General features: G+C 37.0%; 1 long non-coding RNA gene across 1 annotated transcript in view; it reads left to right on the forward strand.

The window, feature by feature from the left end:
- The first annotated feature begins 243 nt into the window (after window positions 1–243).
- The window catches only part of LOC138862745 (uncharacterized), a 129,256-nt gene continuing 123,480 nt past the window's right edge, over window positions 244–6,019 (forward strand). Inside the window, exon 1 of the long non-coding RNA XR_011398765.1 lies at window positions 244–373. This is a non-coding gene — a long non-coding RNA (uncharacterized lncRNA). The remainder of the gene's footprint in view (window positions 374–6,019) is intronic.

Consider the following 6,019-nt stretch of genomic DNA (forward strand, 5'->3'; position numbering starts at 1 on the left):
ACAACTTCTTTCTAAACGATGTCAACGAAAACCTTAAAACCTCCCAAACTCTCTCCACATAGCACCAAACCGCAAAGAATTCCTCCAGAATAACCTTCAGCTTACTATATCCTGCTTCCCATTAACCAAATCTCCTCAATCGACCGCCATCCTTGCAAAAAACGAGTCCATGTGTCTTCGGAGGAAGCAGCGTTGTTGGAACCTCCGAGGCTTTTAGGGGTTGGCAGACGTTTTCAATGGCAGTGTGAACATGGCGGGGCTCGGGAGTGGGAGTTTTGGACTCTGTGCTAATGTAAACCAAAATAAATCCTACGTGCACTTGAAGTTGACTGATTCGGCTTTCAGAGCTTTTGAGGATTACACAAAGATTAAGGTAAGGTAATCGACAAGGAAGGAGAGATGTGAGAGGGAGAAAAAGGGGAGAATCTGGAAGGGAGACAGAGAGGGAGAGAGGACTCGTCTCAGCGGAGAAGTGAATGGGATTCTTTTCAAAGTCTTGCAAGGAGGAACGGGTTTTCTCCTTCATGTCTCCCTCGGCTGAAAGGACGAAGGGTGGAGCAGGGAGGGCGAAAAGGGAGGAAATGAGGAGGAGGAAGAGGATTTCCCCCCTAGAGGTGGAACATACCGGCGTGAACAGCTGATGTCTGTACATGCAACAGCTGTTCTTCGTATGGAAAATGTAGGCCACTTATTTTTTTTCTCTTTCCCTTTAACATCATCCGCTTCGCTGTGTGTGGCGAAGAGATGGAGGCGAGGGAATAGGTAAAAGACAAGAAGAATGAAAAGAAAGGGAGGAACGTGATGGAATTTCCATGTCGTTCTCCGTTGGTGTTATCCTCTGTTTTTCTCTCTCGCGTCTTATTTTTAAGCCGTGTGAGTCATCTTGCTTTATCTTCTCTTTTCTTCGTTTTTTCTCCTTTTTTAAGACAAGAACGAATTTATTTTGGGCTGCGAAGGAGTCCACATGTCTCTCGGAATGATTACATGTCTGGTGTAAAAACTTTCTCTTTGGATTATTTTGTTATTTGGACCTTGCTGCTTCAGGAACCTTGGGCCATTACCTTGATTCTGGAAAACTCTGTTGATTATGCCATTTGATTCAGCCCTCTTCGTTTTGATAAAAAATTATAAAGAACAAATGGAAGAAAGAATTGTGAGCAACTTGGCATTGGTTCCACACTTGTGAACACATTAGCAACGGTTCGTGGAACTATGGGTGAAGTGTGGCGTTAAAGGGCCATTCGGAGAACAGACTGTTGTGGTGTTGGGGAGGAATCTTGGTTTTTGGGACAGTGTGACTTGAGCTTTGGGGATTTATGTAGTGGTATGGGATTTGAAATCTGTGGCCATCCGGGATCGTGTGCAAGCATTTTCTATTTCTGGCGGATGTCACGGCAAGTGAATCTGGGGAATGCAATGAGAGGGAGCTAGATCGACCACAGTCTTTGGATGGGAAATAATGGGATGCATAGAGGCCCACACCTCATTGGCAATGTCTATAGTTGACAGGCTCTGGATGTTGAAGTTAAGGTGGTAAAACTGCAGGTAGATGTTAGACTTGGTATTTCAGTTATCTTCTTTGCCTTTTTGCTGTTTGTGATTCTCATTGGCAAGGCAGATGCTGTGTCGGCAGCTATGATTTACAGCTGTAACAGGTAGAAAAAAGTGCAAATTGGAGCTATGGACAGGCAGGGATTATTATATATGTATGTGTGGATGTTAGCGTTCATGTGGGTGCGCATATATTTAGATTGGGAAACTTTGTCCATGTCTCCCATAACGAGTCTTGATTGCTTACTCTTTATTATCACCTTGGTGCTTTCCTTCAGTTGACCCCAGTCACAGACCTTGGTAACAACATTACACTGTTATCAGTCAGCAAAGGCTGGTAGTGATGGCTATCAGTGTTGCAAATTAAAAGGCAATTAAAGAATACAGCTTGTGACAGTCTCATGTTCTGCAAGTCATGCCAGAGGAATGCTTTTGAAGTGGAAGCAGGCACAGTCTTAGATTTCCTTTTCGTGAAGTGACTAGACTGTTTTCATTGTTATTGGTAGGGAGGGATATGCTGTTCTTGGTATAGTTGTGGAGGGAATTTATTTCTGGACAATCTCCCAAAATATGTTCATAGCCAGTCATATTAAATTATCATCAGTTTTAATCCTTGCTCATTAAATGTGATATACCAGTTTACATATATAGATTATATAAGTGACCATATTGTGTATATGTAATAAATGGTTACTTTTGCTTTTATATACATGTATGTGAATGTGCATATATATACATATGTGTATGTATATATGGATATATGTATATAGATATATAAAATTTAATTTAGTGTGTGTGGGGTGAGCACATGTATGTATGTGTGTATGTGTATATAGATAGATAGATAGATAGATATATAAATATATAGATAGAAGAATATGTAGATTTATAGATGCACACACATATACACACGCAATTATGTGTATATATATATATATATATATATATATATATATATATATATATATATATATATATATATATATATATATACATATACATACATATATCATCCTAAAACATGTATACATACATTGTGTTCCAAGTGCTTCTATTTTAAGAATTTCAACAAGGGATGAACAGCAGTGGAAACACTGATATTTCAGCTGTGCTTTAGGCATGTGTCATTGTAAACATGTGAATGTGAAGGTTTATAAATATTACACAGTGGATTAATGTTAACAGTTGTTGGATTTGCAGCTTTCATGAAGTTCCTTTGTAGTTTTGTGACTAACTTTCGTGCAGTGAAAATTGTGATGTATGGCTTGTGTTAGTCGGTGAGTTTGGTGGCTTGCCTAATGATACTGACAGAATAGCATTTTTAGTGTGATATTGTGCCAGTTTTATTGTTTATTGAGACAAAGTAATGGAAGGATTTTCTTAACAGGAAGTTGAATGGCCTTTAATTTTATCATCAGTCATTTTAGGCTGATGTCGTTATGCAGGTTATGAGATTCTCCCTACGGCAAGTTTGCAAATTATTTTACCTGTGAGATATTGAGAACGTGACTGTTCTTTGGAAAATTGTATATTGCTCTAGGTCAGGCATTACACAGCTTGGTTTACTGCCGATGTATGTGTGTTTTTGATATGCATATTTTCCATTATATGTATTCTGCCTTTATTCATTTCTGTTCTAGTTCTGGGCAGATTATCCTAATTATTGGTATTTCATTATTATTTCATGGGATTAATTTTTGTGACTTATTTTATTATTTATTTCTTTATTATTATATATATATTTTTTTGTGTTTGTGTGTGTGTGTATGAAAGTAGTGATAGATAGCTAGACATCAGTATGAAGTGAAGTATATGGAAAGGCATTGACAGAGAGAGGTAGATAATGAAGAAAGTGTGAGACGTGTCATTAGCTATTTGTACCTTTATATCTGATAAAAGAAGTCTTGTTGCGCATTAGACGATTCAAGAAGGGAGATAAGGTTACGAGATATCTCTGTACTGCATTATTTTTTTTGCTTTGTTTTCCTTTTTATAGAGTGAAAGGAGATGGAGTTCTACATTGATTGCAGTTGTCAGAGAACACTCTGGGGAACCTCTTTCATTATGTAGAATTATAGACTTTGTTAGACTTTGTTTTTCTAGACATCTGTGTTTTGAATTACAAATGTATTATGTTTTAGAATGTCAAAATACATCTTTGTTAATTCATAAAGCTTAAAGAATTTTTTGTTAAGTTGTAAGCAAATTTCAAGGCTTATATTTGAATGAATATGCTAGAGTTGCTTGGGTTTTCTTGTTTCTGACACAGCTTGTTAAAGGGAAAACATTGAATGCATCACACTTGGTTGATCATCATATCAGCTGTTTGTGTGTGTGTGTGTGTGTGTGTTCTGTGAAATACATATTAGATTTTTTTTATTCTATCTTGTTTTCTTTATTTTTTTCTTTCTTTTTAAATATTATCTGGTTAGCCAAGCATATTGTTATTTATTTTAGATGCTAAATACTTTTACAAGTTTATACGATTCTTTTTGCTTAAATTATATATGTATATGTATGTGTGTATGTTTGTATATATAAATGATTGTAAAACAAAAGGCAGAAAGTTGTAGTGTGACTAAAGGCATTCTGTGGTGAGAGGCCTAGAGAGGGTTTGAGGGGGGAACAATTGTCTGAGTGGCTTTATCTCTTGGGAAAAAAGAGAGAGGGAGATAGGTGGATGGGGACTTGTATGATGTTGGAGGAAGGGGGAGGAAGATGCGTATAGTGATATGTTGAAACCAAGAAAAGGCAGAGAGAGAGAGAAAAAGAATCAAAGCGAGAGAGTACTTTATAGCAAATCACCTTTCTCACTTTGTGGGCTCGTCTGGTGCCTTCTCAGATGAGGCAGGTGTGAAGAGGTGAAACTTGGGCCTGCATGCGATCAGGGATGGTCTCTCACTCTCCTGACTGCTTTTGTGATGTGGTGGTGATGCTGGTGATGATAATGGTGGTGGTAGTGGTGAAGGTGGGAATAACGATAATGGAGGTCGGAAAGGATAACAGTGGATGGGAGAAACCAGTGATTACAAAGACATGGAACGGTAATGATGGTATTATTGGAAGGAAATAGGACAGTGATCAGTAGTGAGGGAGTAATAATGCCAATAATGGAACTCTGTAGATGGAACAGTTGAACAAGTGAAAATAGTGCAGTAACTAGTGTTGATTAACAATTATGATTGTGACAGCAAGTGTGATAGCCTATGTAAAATGAAGCAAGTCAAACTAACAATGATGGACAAGAAAAAGTAATGATAAACAGCAGAAAAAATAAAATGATAAGATAGCACACAGTGATTAGAAAAATGTTTATAATTGAAACAGCAAAAGATAGTAAGTTTTGTATTGATCATGGCTTTAAGTCACTCACAAGATTTTGCCATCTCTCTGGCCAAAGTTGATATGATGATGATGTGTTAACGACAGTTATGAATTAAGAGAGAATTTATTGGTGCAAACATTTGATAATGATATTGGATGAGAATGGTTTAATTTGATATATTTTGGTAATTGTTGTAATTATGATGAGTGGTTATGGAAGTTAATTACAATAGAATGTAATAATGATAGTGAAGTGCTGGTTGTGTAGTGTAGAAGAAAATGATAGTATTGATGTTTTTAAGGTGGAATATAACTTACTGAATGTGATGATAGTGGTAAATTGTATAGGAATTTGATGAATGTGGTGGACAGGTAACTATAAAGGAATTTGCTGATGCTCATGCTGAGGCTCATGAATTGATGGTAAATGTAAATGCTACGGAAGTCAGTTGTGTTAGGTTCCATGTTAACCTGTTGGATATTAGCTTTTTCTGCAGATGTGATTTTGCTGTTTTTTCCATTTTCCGAGATCTATACTTGTTATTTGCTATGGTTATCAAGATGATTATACTTTTTTTGTTTAGTAGACTCCATATTATCTCTCCATGTTGTTAACAGGACATGCAATAACAGTTAAAACAAATAGCATTGTGTCATTTCTCATATTTTCATATTTGATTTTCCGTAATACTTCCAACAACACTGGCAATAGCAGAAATATCTTAAGTTCCTGTATGAAGACATAGCGACCTTGCTGTAGACAACCTCATCCAGGCAGCGTTGATGGCTGGTAAATTTCATCTTTATAGATTGATGGCAATCCCGCAGGAGTTTGTAAATGAACCTGAAGGCCCGCAGTGTCAGTCTTATTCCAAGTTCTTTATGCATTTATGACGTTCCCATCACCTGACACTCGGCAACAATTTCTTGTGAAGAGATATACCCATTAACCCCCCCCCCCCCTTAGCCTCTTTTTCTACTACTTTTCTTCCTCTTTCTCGTTCTCTGACAAGATGACCCAGTCTGCCGCCCTTCGCTGAATTTTTTCGTTACGAGACATGCATGTCACTTGGTTTCAAGGTGTTATTAAATAATGGTTACAATATATTATTTGAAATATGATAGTAAAAGTATTTTTGATTAT

This window comes from Penaeus vannamei, chromosome 9 (assembly GCF_042767895.1).
Source record: "Penaeus vannamei isolate JL-2024 chromosome 9, ASM4276789v1, whole genome shotgun sequence".
Taxonomy (NCBI): Eukaryota; Metazoa; Arthropoda; class Malacostraca; order Decapoda; family Penaeidae; genus Penaeus; species Penaeus vannamei.